Consider the following 20,917-nt stretch of genomic DNA (forward strand, 5'->3'; position numbering starts at 1 on the left):
CTCGCCCAAAGACGGTATTGTGGAATACTCCATGCTTCACCATGCTTTTCCTGCAGCTCTGCAGCTCTTTCGTTATTTCGTCTTTCCTTGCGCTCTCGTTTAGCGCTCTCGTTTACTAGCCGGTTCACCAATGGCATCATTACTCTTTCGTTTTTTCTTTCCGTCAGAATTAGGACTACCATCACACCACAATAGTAGTTCGTCTCCAATCTTACATGTCCGTCTTTGTCGCACTCAAGCCAGCGTTTAACAGTCTTCTCCATTATATCCACATGGCATGACACTCATAATAAATTTAAGAGTGTTGGTGAAGATGGAATACGAAGTTCGTTCAACTTATCGCTAAACAAACTTCGTATTCCATCTTCACCAACACTCTTAAATTTATTATGAGTGTCATGCCATATTCTGGTGACAGCTTTTCCTTTTCTTTCAGGAGAGCGTACTGCATACTTGAGGCAAAATTCTGTGTAGTTTAGGTATAGGGTATTATCATCTAATACTTACTTCCTCACTGTGTGTAGGGTGACTCGTGTACATATGTGTTGGAGACAAATACTGTTGTCCATGTATAGACACTGCCTGGGGGTAGTATTGGTGCCAATTCCTCATATCCAACAGGATATCCAGGATTTTGCTCCATGCTCACAGAACCTGAACAAACACAATGTAGCTCGGTTGATGTAAAGCTCCACGTGGTAATCAGGCTCTATAATAGGTCTTATCATAAGGTCAAAGTACATCTTTGCGTTGGTTTAGTCATAGGATACCAGCTTATTGCAAAGGTGCATAAAAGCACTGTACAGTAATCACCACTTTCATTAGTGTCCTGAAATATAATGTCTAAAACATGGCATGGTGTAGTTACTTCTGGTTGCATGGGAGCATGACGCATGACGCGAAACTAAAAAGGTTTTCAGATATTGACAGTCAAGGGCCTGGTGCCTGTTAGTTAGTAAGTGTCTCTCCAAACCGTATTTTGAAGTAAAAAACATGTCTTTCCCTAAGTGTAAATAAATTATACATAATTATAATAATTCATGATTAGAGTATTAATACTTAAGACATGTGACAAACTAACTGTCGAACTCACCAGGGTCAATACAAGTAGCCATCATTATTAGTGTTCCATTTTGAATTTGATTATGTCGTGTGACTCGGAACAAAACATGCGCATGCGCATGAAGGTTATAGCAGTCACTCTGATTCAAGTAAGTCAACCAAGATGGTAAGTCAACCAAGATGCTTAATCGCAGCAATGTGTCTCTATCAAGAGGTGCATCTCAACGCCCTGCATCTGGAGGTATACATAACTTGTCCAGAGAGAGGTAGTGGACTGGCTTCCCTTAGAGGTGCTCCTCCTACTGCAAGAGGCTCCAACAGAGGAGGGCATACCTCTACCTACACAAGAGGCTCCAATAGAGGAGGGCATACCCCTACTAATTCAAGAGACCCTAACAGAGGAGGGCATGCCTCAAATGCGCCTAGAGATGCTTCTCAAGGTATGACAATAATTAATTGAATTGTTGTACTGCATGTCTAAATAATGAAGTGTGTTCAACACTAATTATGTTATAATTATTATGTAGTGTGCTTAATTTTTACAGTGTAGGTGTCCCTTTAATTCTTCACCCCTTTTGTCTAGCGCCTGTGTGGTATTGCACATGTTCATATTGCACATGTTCAATATTATGTAACGAATTCACGTAACTAAATCTTCACACACAAATCACCATAATGGCTAACACCATAATAATTATTGTTGGTGTAAATTAAAATTGATTTCTTCAGACTATAGAGTGTAAATTAGTATAGAGTGTAAGTAAAGTAACCAAAGATTCACACAGGGTCAATATAGAGTCAATAATTAACCCGAGGCGCGTGGGCGGCCACGGGTTATAGTAGTCTGTCTGTTTGTTCTGTTTGTCTGTTTGTTTTTTTGTTTGTTTGTAACGAGTATATCTACTCACCTGGATGCCATAGCACTGCGTTTGCAGCATAGGTAGCCTTCACACAACAATATGCAGATTTTGATGTTAAAGCTTCTTTGTCGAGTAAAAGCGAGCAAAAGCTAAGAATTTGCCACGTGGCCTTGAGTCAAGATACGGGATCACTTCAGCTGAAAATACGTAGTCAAGGCTTGATTATGTATTTTCAGCTGAAGTGACAAAGTGATCCCGTACCTAGAACAATTGTCAAGAAAGTAGAATTGTGACTGACTGACTCTGGATCCTATACGTACCCCAGCCTGGAAGGAGCCATACTTCTCTTAGTCTAAGACTCCAGGCTTCTTTGCTGTGATCCCAGTCCATAGTGCATATGCATGTACGTTGTTAGTTTAGTTTTATTGCTCTTGAGTTGTTGTGCTACATGCACTGCATTATCACTCTTCTGGTTTCTTTATTATCACGTCACCAGCCGATGCACTGATCCAAAGTCGTCCGATAGTACGATCGCTCGAGTTGCACCAGTGTCAAGTGATCCTTGAGCGTGAAGACTCTCGGGATCGTTGACTGCTCGCAATACGGCTGTACTATTTTTTTGGCACACCCAGCACAGGTCATCATTGGCTTCATCAGAACAAGGTATGGTAGTAATTGCTGCCATAGTCGACAAAAAGTCCGCTTGCTTGTACTGGATGGCAGCAGCTTGATATCAGAGCCCACTGTACCCAGGTACTCGCCCGGGCAAAAGAACTCCGCTCGCCTCCGAATAGTTCAAGAGGAATATCTTCATGAGATAACGTGTTCTTGGGAAGAAGGCGGTGCGTGTTCCCGTGCATTGAGATCAGATTGTCCACACCTGTTGGAAATTTGCAATGATGGTGTTTTGTATGTTCTCCTTTGCTAGTCTTTAACTCACCAACAGTGTTGAGGAACCGATACATACGAGCGCACACAGGCGCACACAGGGTGTCCTTGATGATGGTAGGCAGTCCCCGGGTGCCTCGATTCCGTTACCACCTGTTCCGACCTGTTTATTGAAGCCATCAGTTATCAGTTATCAGTTGCCCCAACAACACCATGTCCAAGTCATGCTTGGTTAACTCAAAACAACTACATCGCATCGCTAGCAGGTACTCGATGGTGTAGTGTTTTGAGCAGTCAGTTCCCTTGTTTTTGTGGCAGCCACATGAACGAAAATTTCCACAGTCCCGCTTCTCCAGCTCCTCTGGAGTGAGTGCCCTCGGTGTGGTGGGAGGCAGATTCCGGGGTAGTCTGGAAAGGGCCATCATCTAACTGCTGCTGGGACGTTAGTGGTTGGACATCGTTCTCATCCTCATCACTAACGCCTGAAAAAATGTTTCATGTCACTTATTGCATTTATTCGTTCAGGAGGACTGCCACCTTGTTGCTGACTACCACTGGCACCTGAAATAAAGTTTGTTGCACCTGTTACTTATTGCATTTTGTTTATTTAAGATTTGCAGAAAGCTTACCTCTGTCATGAGGACTCATGAGGGTCCGTCCATCCATGTCCAACCCATAGTCATCTGAAAACATTAATGCTAATAATTATTTTTTTTGTTAGCATACCTGTGAAGTTGGGACTCTCATCATGATCATGAGATGGTTCATCTTCTATTATTGTTTCAATGTAATACCATCTTCAGACGTCGTCCTCTATGACCTTGAGTAGTTCTGATTGGTCACTCTGTACCATTTCATTAATGGCCTGTGCAGCTTTCTTAGAGCTTTTTAAAGAGTTGCCAAGAAGATGCATGCAAGTCTTGCATGCAGCTCGCACAAACCTAGAATTCCCCTTGACGACGGAATACTTTCGGATATTTCTCCGTGTTACGTGAAGTTAATTTCGTGATTGTGCAACGTTTTAGTGGCTGTCTTTAGACTGCTCGCTTGGCCGCGTTTTTAAGTCTAAAAACTTTGCACAAGTGTAGAGGAGGCAAATCAGAAGGTGGGAAAAATCAGCAAGTTTATATTTTGTGTCATAAATGTTTTTATTAGTTTGCGCGATAAGGGTCGCCTTTTCTGTTTTTGATTTCTGTTTTTGAAGCCTTCTCCGTGTTCGTGCCTTCTCCGTCCCTTGTGGCATTAATTTTAATAATTTTTATCAGTGTTTAATTATCATCTTGCAGGGGGGTCTGATTCTGAAGTCACCTGCAGAGAGGGAGGAACAAGGGCTCCATCAACGGCATTGTGAGCCTCAAGTTGTGAGCCTCAAGTTCATCTGCATCTGGGGTTTACCACTTACTCAGAATTATTGCTGTCAACATCTAGCAGCATCGAGTTGGTGTTGGTGGTATCTACCCCTCTTTCTACCCCTCTACCCCTCTTTCTACTTCTACATTGTTCTGTGTCTCGTGTTGTGATATTTCAGTGAAAACAACCTTGTTCCTCACAGCAATGAGAGCTCTCACCTCTAACAGCAGTGCCCCACGGGACTTTTTATCACTTGAACCACACAAATTCTAACTAGCTGTTTACACGGCGCCTAACCCGGATCAGGCCGTTTACACGAACACGGATTACGATTCAAAAGGCCTCGTGTAAACTGTTTTGGCATTCTACATTCTCAGTATCAAAATAATTAATTCTACGTGAGTTATGTGCTTCCTCTTATCTACGATGTGGTTCATCTAGCTGACCTTTGTACTGTGTACGTTACTGTGTACGTAACTACAGTAACTACTAGCTAGCTAGGTAGGTGCTCCAGCACCCTGAGCACCCGTGCTTAGCTGAAGTTTCAAGTCAGAGTGAACTTAATTATGGTAAATGACTGTGCTGTGCTGTTTAATGCATGTAAAAACAAACTTCAAAACGTAAGCTGTTGTGATTTTTAAATTGTAAAGAGCGAATATTCTATGGATAATGGATAATAATTATGAGGTTTTGTGAAGTCCCTTCACACCGTGCTGTTCTTTGCTCTAAAGGAGAGCAGAAGTATCAAGGTATCAAGTTATCAGTAAGAATGAACTAGTAATAACAGCTGTTTTATGTAAGGTCTGGCATAAAGTTGGAATAACGCTGCTGTTTAGGTAGGTGAGAAATTGATTGTTTTATTCAGGAATAATTATTATAGGTGGAGCGCTGTTAATGGAGCAGAAATCAAGCAGAAATCAAACATGCAGAGGGTACCAAACGATGTAACTATTTTGTACACTTTCTTAGTCTCTTAGATTAGGTTTTACTTAGTTCGTATCATCTTGTAACACTTATATGCATGTATGCATGTCATGTGAGCATTTTCATCGACTTTCTTTGTAAACTGTGAGCAGTTTAAGGTTACGAAGTTTAAGGTTACGATGCTCATTATAGAACACCTTGCAAATACACAGTGTGTTTGTGAGTACCTGGGCGTTGTGCGTACCAAAGAGCCCTTTTGCCCAGAGAATGGCTTCCTCATCAGGTGAGATTGGTTCTGCTTGTTTCTTAGATACTCCCAAACCCGTTCCATGAAGGCGCTTCATCTCTGCATCCAAAGTGCTTCGAAAGTTCCCAAACCTAGGATCAAGCAGAAGTGCGACTGTTTCCAACCCTGAATGAACAGACAAAGAGAGAAGATCCAACTCCCTATTGGTTTGAACTCCTGCAAAGTAATAATTTTAATTAATACTCGGGAGCATCCACACTCAGCCTCGATTCCAAGCCGCTGAGAAAGGCGGCCTGGTATACACTGTTTACGCATGCGCCAGAATCTGGTATATTTCTTATTCCGCATTAGTTTGTATTCCGCATTAGTTTGTAAAACATTGATATCCGTTTCTTGAAAAAAAGAAATCTAGTCCAAGTTGTGTAATGGCTGCTACCTTCTCTTCTGCTCTCGCGTATGGGTCATTCATTCCATGTGAGATCAACACGAAAATCGGATGACCCCCTCAGATTTCCTCGAAACTTGTAGTCGGTGTTGAGATATTAAACCACAACAAAAATTTTTGGTTGAAGTTTCATGGCTTCGTGGTTATAGTGTGGCAAAAATGTGTGTGGCAAAAATGTGAGGTTTCTTGCAATTTTGACCTACACTGCATCATGCAAATGTTCATTTCTCATGAAGTGATTGCTGTTATGAGAAACTAATTGTATGTAGTTGTAGCATAAGTATTAGGCTTTTATTTGATATGCACAAAATGTGCTTTCTAGTGAGGTTAGGGTCAAAGATTAACCTTCGACTCAAGTGTTGAGGCGTTCTTATATTTTGGTTATATGTTGTGATAACATTCCTCTTTATTCCTCTTTATTCCATTTGGGAAATACAGCGCTCTCAGTAACTAGTGGTTGCACTAAGTACACACAATATCACGTAGGGTCGCAAGGCTTTTGCATCATGTTTTAGCATAGTGGTAGACATTTTTTGAGAGTCGCACTTTCTTGTGTTAATTTCTAAGTGTGAAGTGCATTATTAAGAGCAGCTCAGTCAAAATGGCAACTGCATGGAGAACTAACTGTTGTAATCCGTTTGAAAGGCCTGGCCATGCTGTTCACAAGAAAAGCCTTCGACCAGTTACCACAAGCATGCGCAAGAAAAACCCTCAACTCTGTCTTTTAGAAGGGTCAAGAATTTGTGACAGATGTCGCAAACAGCTAGCACAAATTATTTCTAAGACTCCCTTATTGGCTGAAACTGAACACTCAACCTCACCTTCACCTCAATCATCCTCTTCGATTGCATCACCCGAGGTACCAGAACTAGATCACGAAGAGAAAAGACTTGGCTTCCTGTAATAATTAATGAGCATCAATATATGCGCGTTGCATGCATATACGTATATTAATTATTATATATGCATGTGTGCTGGATACCGATCCACTGATTGCAGAGTTCAAATGAAATTCGATAAAAATTGCGTTATATACGCTAAGTATAATAATTATTGTTCCAGCATGCATATATAATAATTATATGCATTATATAGTAAGCATGTTGTAGCTCACCTCTAAATTAGCTGTTTTGAGTGAAAATTGCGTGAAAATTGCTCTCTTTGCTGAGCTGTTATAAGGCTGTTTTGCACCAATCTTGGTGCACATGCCCTTTAGTTGAGACTGTCCTTCTTTGAGGGATAAGAGCATGGATCCCACATCGGCATGCATGCATGTGCAATCATCAAAACAATAATAACTAGAGCACTTCACTGGAGTTGCAGCCACCCCCTCTCTTCTCAACTTAGGCCCACTACAGCTTTGACCAGGTGTGTGTGTGGTGTGGGGGGGGGGGAGGAGTTGAAACGAATGTAACTAAGTGTGTGTGTGTGGGAAGAATGAATGTAAAGAATGTAACGAAGTATGTGTGTGTGTGTATGGGAGGAGTTGGAACGAGTGTGTGCCAACGAGTGTGTGCGTGTGTGTGTGTATGTGTCTGTGTGGGAGGAGTTGAGTAACTAAGTATGATTGTGTGTGCGTGTGTGTGTGTGTGTGTGTGGGAAGAGTTGGTGTGTGTGTGTATGTGTCTGTGTGGGAGGAGTTGAGTGGGAGGAGTTGAAACGAATGTAACTAAGTGTGTGTAGGTGTGTGTGTGTGGGAAGAGTTGGAGAGTTGGAACGAATGTAACTAAGTATGTGTGTGTGTGTGGGAGGAGTTGGAACGAGTGTGTGTGTGTGTATGTGTCTGTGTGGTGTATGTGTGCGAGCGTGTGCGTGTGTGGGAAGAGTTGGAACGAGTGTGTGTGTGTGTGTGTGTATGTGTCTGTGTGGGAGGAGTTGATCTTGCTGGTCTACCTTGTCATCAAAACAGTCAGCTGCATAACATCCATTTCATCGCTTGTTCAAACAAAGTTGATTGTATGGAGATGTCTGGAGCAATTGTGTCAGACGGCATTGTCATGTATGACTCTACTCTCAAACAAAATGTTCTTGTCTTTGCTCCCGTTATTGCAGCCGTTATTGCAGCTTTGGCTGACAATCCAAGGCTCACCTGGGAAGTGGTGCAAACCTCTTTTGTCGTATGTGTATGGTAAGTATACTATTTGTACACGTACAAATACAGGCACAATGCAGTGCATGGTCATACTTACAGGTAAACAAGCGTGAGGATCCAACGATTGGCAGAACAAAGCAGTTGCCACATTCAATGCATCAAAAATCAGCCATTTGAAACAGGGAAAATTGAGACACGAAAGCATTTCGGAATGGAAGAGATCGATAATCCCCTATTCCACGTTTCTATATGTATGTGTATGGTGGTTACATGTACATGATACGTGTTTTGGATCGAGTCAAGTGCATGTAACTTACAATTATTAAGATTGCATAATATCCAGCTATGGTACACGAACTTTGCCAACACACGACAGGTCAACTCTTGTGGAGACACTACACACAATTCTCCTTGGACCATACAAGTACCCCCTTATCCCACAACTCACAGCAGCTCAGACGCCAGCACTTCCGGGAAAGTCCTTGGCAATATCGTCAGCTATCACAAGTTACAAGGCTTTGTCTCAGATTGCGTTGTTTGTGTTTTGAGTTTGGCTTGCTCTTTCAAAGGTACATGTGCATTACAAGTATATAAATTACATAACCTTATAATGCAAATTTGTACTTGTACGTGTACATGTATGCATGTAGGTATTCAGAATTGCCTACTGTGTACCATTCACAGAGGATAAAGTACACCAGATATGACAGCACTTTGTGGCCACCGTAAAAGAAAACATGCCTGAAATGCTGAAAAAACAAGAAGTTCACCTGCTACTCCATCTTCCGGAAAGTATGAAAGAGTTTGGTCCCCCATAATCTTTTAACACAGAAAGGTATAACAAATTACTGTCCACTGTACATCAATTTTATTCATGCAGGTGTGAGGCTTTCACAACTCAAATATGAGAAACTACAATGTATACGATCGATGCCAAAAGTTCAAGTCTAAAATTATGGCCGCAAGTCAGCAGAGCCTTGCAGCTCTCTGCTCACTCTACCAATAGCCAGCGTTTTAATGCAGAGCAAACTACTAAGTAGAGTAGTAACACCCAGTGAACAAGTTTTGCTACGGACTGGTGAGCCACCTTCCAAAAAGAGAAAAACTGATGGCCAGGCTGTTGTTTCAGACACAGTAGTGGATGACGAAAATTTTAAGAAACTCAAGGAAAAACATCGCTGAGATTGTGGGCCAAACTGTTCAGCAAAGGACGATATGATGACTTTGAAAACGTCCCTCCCATCCCTCTACTGCAAGATGACTCTTCATTATCTACAAAAAAGAAGAAGAATTGCGCCTCAGATGCACTGGTTGATGCTGTTACAGCTTTTGCGCAAGTGTTTTAAGTCACCAAACGTAACACCCCAGAAAATCAGCAGCCCTACTCAGATCTCTTCTAAGCTGTCATCAATGAAGTACGCCCAGCTGCGCCGCAGCAGTTTGGAAGACCTAAAAACGCTGAAGAACTTGTGTGAAGAAGATATTATATCTGAGAGTGAATTTGCTGAAGAAAAGGAGCGTATTTTGACCACACTAAAGTAAGAACCACACTAAAGTAAGAAATTGTACACTATACTTTTAAAATACCTCTGTGATTGGGATAATTATTGTTATAACTGATTGAGCAATAATTGTTATTCGTCATTAATCAAACATAACCAGAATGTTGTTGATTGATGTGAATGCATGCAAATATGTCCAGTAGGTATTCATTTGCTTTTAAAGTTGACTTCACTTTTGCCTCAATGGGGTTCAAGTCCGGACTGTAGGGGGGGAGGAAATGCAAAAGGGCTCCTGTTGACTCAATAAGATCAACCACACCATTTGCATGATGCATTATCTAATACAACAACACTATGAGGATTGCTGCCATTAAATGGCTTTAATTGTGGGAGCAAAGATTGGCGAACATAGTGCTTAAAGTTGTCACCAGCCACAGAAGTAGTATATGTGTAACAGTCCAGAAGGCCTTCCATAGATATAGCTGCAATAGCAGAAACTCTTTGCCCGCGCACAAGTAGCTTAGTTGATACAGCAGGTCTGCCCCTTATGCTGTATCCATATCTCCTCAAGCAGTTCCTTCTGTCTGCTCCAGTTTCATCTACAAAAACAAACATTTGAGGGTGGCCACGAAAAACTTGCATGTCAAGGAGGTACTCTGCCCTCAGTAATTCACTCCTCTGCTTTGCTACGATTTTTGCCGTGTGATGCTCCAAATTGTGCTGGTGTCCACATTGGTTCCGGTCTCTTGAATTAGAGTCTGCTGTATCTCACGTAGAAACACGTCTCAGCAATTGTTTCCAAGATGATGTCTCTGTTAAACTAGCTGTTCCGGTGTTTGGAGGATATACTTTCTTTTCAACATTGCCAGAAGTATTGAACAAAGATACAGTTCTGCTCACTGTAGATAAGTCAACACAGAGATTTTGTGCTACAGTTTCAACCCTAGCCTCGATTCCAAGCCGCTGAGAAAGACGGCCTGGTATACACTGTTTACGCATGCGCCAGAATTACCCAGAATCTGGGTAATCGTAAATTGCAGTATATTTATCAGTATTCTTATTCCGCATTAGTTTGTAAAACATTGATATCCGTTTCATTTATAATGATGTCATTGAAAAAAGAAATCTAGTCCAAGTTGTGTAATGGCTGCTACCTTCTCTTCTGCTCTCGCGTACGTGTTATCCTGTGTTGGAAAACCAGGTCTAGTCTTGAAAGACAAGCAGCTGGAGGCGTTGAAGTGTCTGTACGCTGGTGTTTATGTGGGTACCCTACCGACCGGCTATGGCAAGTCCCAGAGCGAGAGCAAGTCCATCTGCTTTCCAGACACTCCCTTTCTTGATTGATGTGAAGCTTGACAGGACCAGTGCACCTCTCTCTGAAAGAAGTGTTGTGATGGTGATTTCTCCTCTTGTTTCTCTGAGTGAAGCCATCTTCAAAGTGTTGGTGTGTCTGTTTGACGTTCAGTGCCATTCTCTCTGGAAGGAAGTATTGTTTGTGACATTTGCTGAAAATTGGTCACAGAGTAAGTACGTGGTATCTGGTCCGAGAACTGTGTGGCCTGAATGTGTTTACAATCCGAGGGACTTGTGTGTATCCGATCCGAGGGACTTGTTGCTTGAGTGTGTATTAATGGATAGTGCTTTCAATGGTAAATCTATCCGACTAGAAAAACATTTGCAATGTGAAAAATTGCTAGGATTGGCCAGGGGAACCACAAAAAAGCGTGGGAACAAGAAATCAGACGAGAGCATAACTCCAATCCGTTACAACGTCAATCATGCACATGTATACTGGTAGTTTTCCCATGTTTTCCCAGCCAATATGCCACGCAATTTTTACTGGTGGAGTGATGACCAATCCCTATATATATTTATTATAAGAATGTGGGGCACATTATCATGATGATTTGTGATGAATTGATGTTCCTAATACATGCAGTGTTGAGCACAGGTACACACAGTCCATCCATGCGTAGTAACATGCACGGACCGTACTGGTGACTGCATGGAATGATGTGGTGGATGGAAGCTGATAGGTGGATCTGGAACACAGTCTATTATTTAATATACTATGTATTGTACATGTTCATGACGTTGTAACGGATTGGAGTTATGCTCTCGTCTGATTTCTTGTTCCCACGCTTTTTTGTGGGGAAGTTCCCCTGGCCAATCCTAGCAATTTTTCACATTGCAAATGTTTTTCTAGTCGGATTCCCTTTCTTTTTCAGTACAGTTTACGTATCATGACATGCATAAGTGGAACGTCAAGAGGCAGTACAAGAAGAGAAGACAGGACTAATCAGATATCTTCTCGAATATCTCTGGACTAATAATTATAGTATAATGAGTAATAATTTATTGCTTGATAATTATGTTGAATTTGCGAATCAGTATTAAATGACAGCCATTTTAAGAGCATGATATCTAGCCAGTGCATATAGCATGCCTGTCAGAGAAAGGGAGCTAGAGCTGAACAGTGTGAAGAAAAGGAACACCTCAGGCTCTGGAAAAGCACTGCTGCACTGATTTTAGGCACACGGTTTTTTAGCCACGCCTATCTATTATTATTGGCCACAACGTAATTGCTGAGTCATTAAAGATGGCGGAATTGTCTAGGTAAGAGAAATAGAGACTGAGAGGTCATCTGCCTCGTGGAAGCAATCGCAAATCTGAAGAAGCGCTTTGTAATCCAGGTTGTAGTCGTTTGGAAACCCTGTACAGAATGTCCTGGAGATGGCTGTACTTGGAGTAAATGCTGGGCAAGAAACTTACTTACTTACTTACTCACTTACTTACTTACTTACTTAGTCAGTCAGACAAAGAGCGGTGAAACGTCGAAATAGTGCAATTTTTAAAATGAAAATATTCATTCATTAAAATGTTTATGGATTATGAAATAAGAGATACAAAGAGAGAAAAGGCTAAATAAACTATCTGTTCAGCCAGTTTCTTGATGTGGCCTTTCCCTGCAGAGATAGAACAGTTTGAACATGAGTCAAAATAATTGAAATATTGCTAAACACGGGCAAACCCACTGCCAATCCTATGTAAAACCTACTGGTTTTACTAATTGTGTAAATCAATAAGTAGTCCTCACATTATGTTACGTCACAGCCACTGTACTTATCCACATTTATTTTTTACCCACAGGTTTAACTAAGATTAACTTGTCGCCTGAGTGTGTATCCGATCCGAGCCTCAAGTTAATGAATAAATCTACAGAGCTGATGTTTTACTTAGCTGTCTCTGTCTACAGTATATACAGAGAGGTAGCCTCTCCTTTTTCTGTTCTTTATCACAATAAGATAAAATACTGTTTTAACGTTCAATGAGATAAAATACGGTAAATAATAAATTAATTGTCCACCCACGCGCCAACAGTAAATACCAGGCCCACTATTCAAGGGCTGGAGTCGAGGCTATTTCAACCCTTCTACTTGGTAAACAATCCGCCATCTGAGGTCAGCCTTAGTTCGCTTTGGCTCGCAAGAAATTTTGAATTTCCCACTCAGGTCTACGGGATTCGTTTTCAAGCCGCCCTCGAGGCCTGTAATCGAGGCTATTACTATGGGCTATTACCATAGTAAAATCTAATTATGGTTACTCATTAGTAACCACAGTGTACATAGGCTTTCACAACACTACATGATCTACATAAAATGTAGGCAATGAATAAAATTAATCTTATCAGTGCCTGACCCAGGCCAGAGCAGAGCCACTGTCTCCCACAACTCTACCTGAATATAACGATTATGTATACCTGTGCAAAAATTAACTGACTATTAAAACTGACTATTAAAAACTGACTATTAAAACCACTACCGTAACGTACTTCTTCAAAGTTTACTATTTCTGCTAGTTAGCCCTCTAAAAGTTGGGCGGCGGCGAGGTCATAATTAGTGAAAGTTCAAGTAGTGGTGTCATTAGTGGTGGCATAATAAGGATCCAGCATAATAAGGATCTTATTGCCAAATCAATTACAAAATAGCAAGAGTCCTTACTTAATTAGCTTGAAATCTGTTGTACTGCATATGTACTGCATAGTTTAATGGCTTGAATTACGTGAAATTTATCAAAACATGAAGCCTTATAAAACATGAAGCCTTATAAACATGAAGCCTTATATAAGTAGCTTCTCCATGGTGATCACTTAACACCTTTGTGTATGCACGCACATTCACTCTTTCCTTTCAGAACAAGTTTGGCCAATATTTGTCCAGTATTGCAGTTGCTAGCTAGTGTACACAACTTCTAAGTTTTGGACTCCAATAACAACTGGTACATTGTCACCTTTAGCATCATCATCTCCACATAATATTATATCCCCCGTGTCAATAGGATCAATTGCTTCAACTGTACAACCCGATTGTGCTAGTTGCAACTCATGGTTTCCACCAAACACATTCACCAATAGCGACTAAGTTTATAACTTTCATTAACTTTCAGTTTATTAACGTCACTCTCCCATAAAATCAAATTTGTCTGGTCAGCTTCCTGCTTTAATTTCCCATTTCCAACACTTACAGGCTCAACATTTATAGTGACACGGTCATCAATATCAAATTCAGATAAATTCATCAGATAGATCCCTCTCTTTATAATGCAATTTTTAAGCATACATGGTTGGTGATTGTCGCACATTAATTTCAATTTTTTTGCTTGTTTATCTCATCATTGTCTCCCCATCAAAAAAATTTCGGCTTGAACCAGGAGAACCAGGAGATATACTTTTTCACTAGCTGACACTATTTTTGACGGTGAAAGCGGTGTCATTCTTTTTTTACGAGTTGTACACATTGTGTCTGTGTCTGTGTCTGCGTTTTGTTGCCATGCAATATTAATTTTAAATTCCAAAATGGAATGGTAGTACTGTACACGAATTATTTAATAAAATTAATTATGTGAACAATTTTTATCCACTGTATACTGAACAACACACACAAACTTATTTTATTTATAATACACATACTTACTTCAACACTTGTTGAACCAAATTTCAGGGTACAATTATTGACAGACGATTCACTAATATCACAATACCAGACGATTCAAGTAGATTTATCACATGTGCTCTCTTACTTCTAATAGCATGCGCAAATACTATTTATAACTAATTATGCCTTGGTGCAAAATAATGCAGTTCTCGACTTAGTATAATGATGCCCATACATTGCAGCCCATACATTGCAGCCATTAATTACCTTTAACCGTCCCGCAATAGTGACTTTTTTTGCGAAATTCTAATTCTGCTCGAACTACGCACATCCCTGTACAGAAGAGCTGTAGTCTAGAATTTTCCAAGCCACGATGTGCCGATGTGCTTGAACAGCTTGAGGACAACAATGGCGAATTCCCCTCTGGTGATGACAGTGCCTATGAAGGAGAGGGGAGGGGACTATGAAGGAGAGGGGATAGTAGGATACCTCATGCCAGACGCTGATCAACTGTCTGGGACTGAGGACATGCATGACATGGACCTAGACATGGACCTAGACGCTAGCGCTATGGACCAGGACGGTGAAAGACCAGGAGAGGGCTCACTGTGTGACTCTGGCAAGTAGTATAGTATAGCTAGAATATCAGTAGTGTAAGTATAGTATAGCTAAAATAGAGTCTTTATGTGAGCTTGTAAATTTCATAGATCGTTCACCGATATAGTAATACATGTACTTTAAATACATGTACTTTAAATTTACATGTACTTTAAATTGATATAATTATCTTAGCACTGTTACATTCATTATGATGTGAAAATCAAGCTTAGTCAAGCGGCAGATCCATAAAAAAATTTTTTGGATTTTATCTCACCGCTGGCCGAGCAGGTGAGCGTAATAATAACCGTGGCAACACATGTTGCACCATTTTATGGCATTTTATTGCTCTGGAAACCCGATAGAGAATTCTTAATTCTGTAAATTCTCTATCAGGTTTCCAGAGCAATAAAATGCCTAGCAACCATATACCAATACAACAAGGAATAAAATGGTGCAACACATTTGCATAACAACCACGGTTATTACACTCACCCGTTTTTATCATCCGTTTTTATCATTTTAAAATGCTCGGCCAGCGGTGAGATAAAATCCAAAATTTTTTAATTACAGATCAGCCTATCATATAGTATAAAGGCTTGACTAAGCTTGATTTTCACATCATATGAATGTAACAGTGCTAAGATATAGTACAATACGTGTTTCAAGACTGCTACTTAGTTGGTAATTAGAACAGTATGCGAAAAGTGGGTGTGGTTTTCTATCTGTAAATTTCTTGTATTATGAAATACTTATACCCATGGCAACTGCTTAGTTATTCATATAAATCACATGAAAGCAGAGCGACAGTCATGTGCACCTTGTCCTCTACTGAATGACACCAAATGCGCATAGCAACAGTCATTAGGCTGCCCATGCGCACCTGCAAACTACACTGCACTTAATCAATGAACAGCTACAAGGTGCTAAGTAGATGTTTTGACCACTAATTCCTGACAAGTTAAGCGTTTTTCTTCTGCAGCAATCCCATGCAGCAATCCCAAGAGGAAGTCTCATACTACTATTTGACAGCAACAGGTAACTTCACTTTTTTTTGCAACAATTATTAATTAGGATTGAAAATTTACAAAAAATAATTACGACTTCAATACAATAATGATATACTCACATAGTATGGTTAAAGAAATAATTCTAACAACAAATAATACATTCAGGAATGGATGATGAGCACCTTGTAGCACTCTCCAAGCACTGTCGGGGGTGTGTGGGTGTTACTTCAGGAGCCATAAGTATTCCTGTTCAGACAGAAAGGTTGATCTTCTGGTTTTGGGATAGAAGTGAACGAAGATGTGGACGAAGATGTGGACGCAATTCATCCCCAATCATATTGTCACCCATGCAATAACATTATTTATCATACTGTTAAGCAACGGAAAAGATTACAACCCACAAAAAACGATTGCGACCTGGTCTGCACACAGTGTTAATTGCTCAGTTTGTTTAAGCGTTAGGACTCACAGTGTTGGTGGGAGGCGACCAGCAAAAGGCTCCTTCCAGTCAGCAATCAAACATATTAAATCGATAGCTCCTCCCACCATCTGTCAGCCTCACAGAGTTTTTTCGATTGTCCTGTGCTTGTACATACTAGACAGACCGATTGAGTTAAAGTAAAGCTGTGTGGTAGGCTTGCCTGTGCTGGTTGCTTGTGCAGGTGGTCCAATCCCCATCGTGTCCTTTCTGCCACCTCCAAATAGACCACCTCAGCGATCTTGAAAACATCACCCTCCTTCTGAGATCACCCTGAGGGCATTGGAATGTATTGAGGTAACATGCAGGAGGTAACATGCAGCAGGAGCGTAGCCAGGATTTTTTGGAAGAGGGGGCAAAACCTATCAGCCACACAGCGCCGAAATTTTGACCGGAAGCCACGCCTCTTAATTATGACGTCATAAATGATTTCTCTATTTAGTTAGTTGGGTGTGGCCTGATGCAAAGAACAAGAACTGTCTATAGATTTAGACCAGAATAGCTCACAGTTTAGGGAATAAATCGTTTTGCTTGCCTACTAGCTAGCTAACTGCAGCAAGATTGGGAAGAAAGGGAGTGCTCAGCAAGATAATCAGCTACACTAACCTGAGCTGAGTAGTAGAGATCCAGAAAAAGGGGGGGCATTTGCCCCCTTTGCCACCCCCTGCCTACGCCACTGTGCAGTAAGTGTTCAAAGCAGGGATTCCTTAGACACCACAAAGAGCACATTGACAGCATCTCGTACTTCAGATCTGCTCCACTCAACCCATCTGATCTCCTGAACACGCCTGAATGCGTGTCACTGTCCCCAATGGACGAGAAATGGCAATCTAGCCTAATCAAGCGCAGTATGCACAGCTCCCAGTTTCTAAAAGTGAAGACAGGAGGACACACAAATAAATATGCCAATAATTATTATAGAATGCATAATTCCACAGTCTCGAACCCTGGTACAAGTTAGCTCACCCCGAGTATCTAGTGCGAGTGCCAGCCAAACCACCTTGAGACGTCGCAGCGGTGAGCTGCTGGAGGTTCGAAGACTGGTGAGCGGTGGAGAGGAGGTGCTACAGATGAGCCACGAGGTGAAAGCAACAAGGAATAAAGACCAGGAGAAGTTGGTGGAGGATCTCAAGAAGACCACAGGGTGCTTCCAGATCAAGTTTTCTGTTGCAGTTTTCTGTTGCAGAGAGCCTGGCGGTATTGACGATACCGTATCACAAGCTGCGGATCATGAAGGCATAAATACATGTACAGATAACATACTTCCAGATAACATACTTCCTCTACCTCAAGCAATTTTCCCTCTTATGTAGCATGTTGGGACCAAATGTAAAGATAGCTTCAGAGAAGAAGATGCGGGCTGAAGCTGATTCTCTCGCGTGTGTTGACACATTCCCACTCAAGAGATGGCAGACACAGTGGAACTGCTTCACTCCACATCTTTGGGAGAAGGTAGACACCATGCTCAACCAAAATGATGACTGTGTAACACTATGTGCAGCGACTAACCTGGCACCGGTAAAATCCCAGAAAATGAGATATGGGTCAAGCTTGGAGGGGGAGAGAGTTGTTAAGGTCGACCGCTCAAATTCCCCTATCAACTTGAAGCTGCAACCAACCTCAAGATAGCACTGCAGCGCTTCCAGGACGAGATCGACAACCTGCACAACAAAACGTGGAGGTACTAAAAAACCAACAATACACAGTGTCATACTCTTTTAACTTTTAGAGGAAAGAATATTCGAGTGTTTCTCAGCGGAGACTATGAGTTCCTGTGCAACATATTTGGCTTGTCAGGTGCTGCAGGTACAATTATTAATAAGTTAATACTTCGGGCCTGTATTACACATGTAGGTCGACATTGCTGTTTAATAGCATCCAATCAGCTGAGGACACCCACCACAGTTGCAAGTAGAAATATAGGCAGCTTGTTGCAGGACCACCACAACTTCATTGCCGCCGGTGGGGATACCAAGCAGAGTGAAGCACTTCAATAACTGCATTAGGGAACCTTTTTTCAAACAAATTCCTTTGAATCAAGTACCACTCACCTTATCTCCAATGGAAACGTAGGTTTGCCCACCAGGGCTACACATAAGTTTGGGAATATTCTACCGCCTCTTCAAACTTTTAGAGGACGAGTGTCATCAACTTGACAGGGCTGTAAGGGACGAACGAGATAGTCGCGAGAAGGGTGGTCCCACATTTGCCAACTATATGGATGACTTCGCTCGAGCCAGGACCCTCAGAGATGAGCTAAGCTAGACAGGTTATTTACACGATAAATACACATTTATTAAGTGAACATAATTACAGAGCAAATGATGAAGTAGACGAACTGGTCGCCTTGCTTGTGGAGGGTGAGGAGGGTGAGGAGGAGGATGTTGCGAGCCCTCCGCTCTGAGATTGAGGAGAAAGCTCAGCAGGCAAAGAAACTAGTAAGAACTAAATCATACACAATGTGTCAGTCACACGGGCACTGAGTGCGGCAAACTGGATGCTGTGATTGCAAAGGGCTTCAAACGAGAGGATGGTCCCTTTGTCAGAACCTTTGTCAGAACCCTAGATGCTGCTCTGGAGGTAGTCCTACTATGTTGGAACGTTCGTGGGAAACCATGTTCACCTAACGCTTGAGGTAGGTTTCACAAACAAACACAGCTTAAATATGTTGGACATCACTCTCTGCAGCCTGACAACATACATCATACATCATACATCAGCTATGTAACTCAGTAGTGGTGGAGGCAAGAAAGTATACCTACAGAAAGCTGAGAAGATTCAGAGGACGTTTTCTGTGATGTTAAATCTCTTCAGTAAATGCCACAACCAGAATGCCGTCACAGCATTGCGTCCCTAGGGTAAATACAATGACAAACGAAAGTACTTTTATAATCCAAAGGTACATCTCAAGTTTCATGACATTCTATCGGGAGCATTTTCCTCATGCGACGGTAACACCGAAGATGCACATGCTGGAGGTCGACTGGCTTGATGAGTGGCAAGTGGGAATAGGGCTCATGGGAGAGCAAGGGGCAGAGAGTATCCATGCCTACTTCAACAACCTGAAGACAACATACCGAAGTATCCCGAATGGTGTCGAAAGGCTTCGATGCATGATGAAGAAACACTTCGTCCACATCGCACCATCCACTGTACTGTATGATAATATCTATTGTTTACTTGATAGTATTGTTTACTTGATAGTACACAATAAAAAGTGTCATTTTAAAATGGTTTTAACTCGCTGAAAAGAAAAAAGTGAAGTACGATGCAGCTATCAATAACATACCTGAGAGCTTCCTTATAATGTACTGGTTGTTACTTGTCTTTAGAAACGCTTTCGTTGACAGAAGCGCTTCTCTACTAGAGACACCATACAACCTTGCCCAAAACCATGTACTGAACAAGCAACTACAACTACAGAGTCTGTACTTCCTGCATAGTCACATACTTGGGAACTCCCCTTCCCATGGGGATACTCCTAAGACCAGACTAATTTCTACTGGCTTGTGGTTTTGAAGGAATGTTTATCTTGTCATAATCATGTAGTGCATCCTGATAAACTAAGTGGTGAAATTTCATTGTTGTGAAACAGCAGTGACATGTATTACTATGTCGGTGAACTATCTATGAAATTTACAAGCTCGACTGTTCATTACTGCTAATTCTATTTTAGCTATATTCTAGCTATACTAACTACTTGCCAGAGTCACACAGTGAGCCCTCTCCTGGTCTTTCACCGTCCTGGTCCATAGCGCTAGCGTCTAGGTCCATGTCATGCATGTCCTCAGTCCCAGACAGTTCATCAGCGTCTGGCATAAGCTGGTAGCCTTTGGGAGGTATCCTACTATCCCCTCTCCTTCATAGGCACTGTAATCGAGGAGACATCGCCATTGCTGTCCTCAAGCTGTTCAAGCTGTTCAAGCACATCGGCACAAGTAAACAACCTAGCCATAGATTCGTGCGGTAAGATGCTAATGAAATTTTAACATAGCAACGTGGCTTGGAAATTTCTAGACTAAATTGCATGTGATTCTTCCTGTATACAGGGATGTGTATACAGGGATGTGCGTAGTTCGAGCTACTTCCTAAGTATCGCAGAATTAGAATTTCGCAAAAAAAGTCACTATTGCGGGCCACAATTGTGGCCCGTGGCGGTTAAAGGGTTAAACAGTAAACTTATCCATGACTGTTGCTACTCAGTACTTATCTATGCAATGCTTCATCATTTAAACTTGGACACATAATTATTATGTTTTCTTCTACCACTGCGCTCACGCTTTCTAAAAAACGGAAAGGGCTTTTGAGCAGGGCAGAAAAAGAAACGGGAGGAGCACAGGAACAAAAGAAACATAATGAACTCAAGATCGGTGCAGTCTTTTGACTTAGTAGCCCTCTATGAATGTTCTATAACATACATGTCAGAGTATTTCCGAGAACACTCTGGTATTCTAAAGTCCATTTCCAAGAACCGATATGACCTTACTTCTAAGAATGTTCACCAGATATAATAATTTATCACACTCAC

The 20,917-nt window shown here is 41.4% G+C and overlaps 4 long non-coding RNA genes across 13 annotated transcripts; 1 reads left to right on the forward strand and 3 right to left on the reverse strand.

Moving 5' to 3' along the window:
• Nucleotides 1-311: 311 nt before the first annotated feature.
• On the reverse strand, nt 312-8,572 carry LOC135342933 (uncharacterized). Of its 3 annotated transcripts, XR_010397001.1 has the most exons (8): nt 8,317-8,572; nt 8,186-8,263; nt 7,966-8,113; nt 7,670-7,865; nt 6,891-7,134; nt 6,598-6,674; nt 508-654; nt 312-452 (listed from the first exon to the last, which is right to left on the reverse strand). It is a non-coding gene; the product is annotated as an uncharacterized LOC135342933 (long non-coding RNA). The 3 variants fall into 3 exon arrangements; XR_010397002.1 differs by having other exon boundaries at nt 312-466; nt 516-654; nt 6,891-7,865; XR_010397000.1 differs by having other exon boundaries at nt 6,891-7,865.
• Nucleotides 7,769-12,699, forward strand: LOC135342931 (uncharacterized). 3 transcript variants are annotated; one of them, XR_010396998.1, is made up of 6 exons: nt 7,769-7,904; nt 7,968-8,119; nt 8,245-8,437; nt 8,519-8,703; nt 8,749-11,019; nt 12,521-12,699. It is a non-coding gene; the product is annotated as an uncharacterized LOC135342931 (long non-coding RNA). The 3 variants fall into 3 exon arrangements; XR_010396997.1 differs by having other exon boundaries at nt 7,968-8,437; XR_010396999.1 differs by having other exon boundaries at nt 7,968-8,437; nt 8,553-8,703.
• Nucleotides 12,700-15,971: 3,272 nt separating this feature from the next.
• LOC135342349 (uncharacterized) lies at nt 15,972-17,992 on the reverse strand. Of its 4 annotated transcripts, XR_010396849.1 has the most exons (5): nt 17,677-17,937; nt 17,356-17,610; nt 16,996-17,257; nt 16,381-16,662; nt 15,975-16,182 (listed from the first exon to the last, which is right to left on the reverse strand). It is a non-coding gene; the product is annotated as an uncharacterized LOC135342349 (long non-coding RNA). The 4 variants fall into 4 exon arrangements; XR_010396848.1 differs by having other exon boundaries at nt 15,972-16,662; nt 17,677-17,929; XR_010396847.1 differs by lacking the exons at nt 15,975-16,182; nt 16,381-16,662 and having other exon boundaries at nt 16,673-17,257; nt 17,677-17,829; nt 17,899-17,992.
• Nucleotides 17,993-17,999: 7 nt separating this feature from the next.
• On the reverse strand, nt 18,000-20,019 carry LOC135342350 (uncharacterized). Of its 3 annotated transcripts, XR_010396852.1 has the most exons (5): nt 19,679-20,019; nt 18,441-19,544; nt 18,290-18,386; nt 18,113-18,189; nt 18,000-18,050 (listed from the first exon to the last, which is right to left on the reverse strand). It is a non-coding gene; the product is annotated as an uncharacterized LOC135342350 (long non-coding RNA). The 3 variants fall into 3 exon arrangements; XR_010396851.1 differs by having other exon boundaries at nt 18,441-19,967; XR_010396850.1 differs by lacking the exons at nt 18,290-18,386; nt 18,441-19,544; nt 19,679-20,019 and adding an exon at nt 18,236-18,260.
• Nucleotides 20,020-20,917: the final 898 nt, after the last annotated feature.

This window comes from Halichondria panicea, chromosome 10 (assembly GCF_963675165.1).
Source record: "Halichondria panicea chromosome 10, odHalPani1.1, whole genome shotgun sequence".
NCBI classification, from domain to species: Eukaryota; Metazoa; Porifera; class Demospongiae; order Suberitida; family Halichondriidae; genus Halichondria; species Halichondria panicea.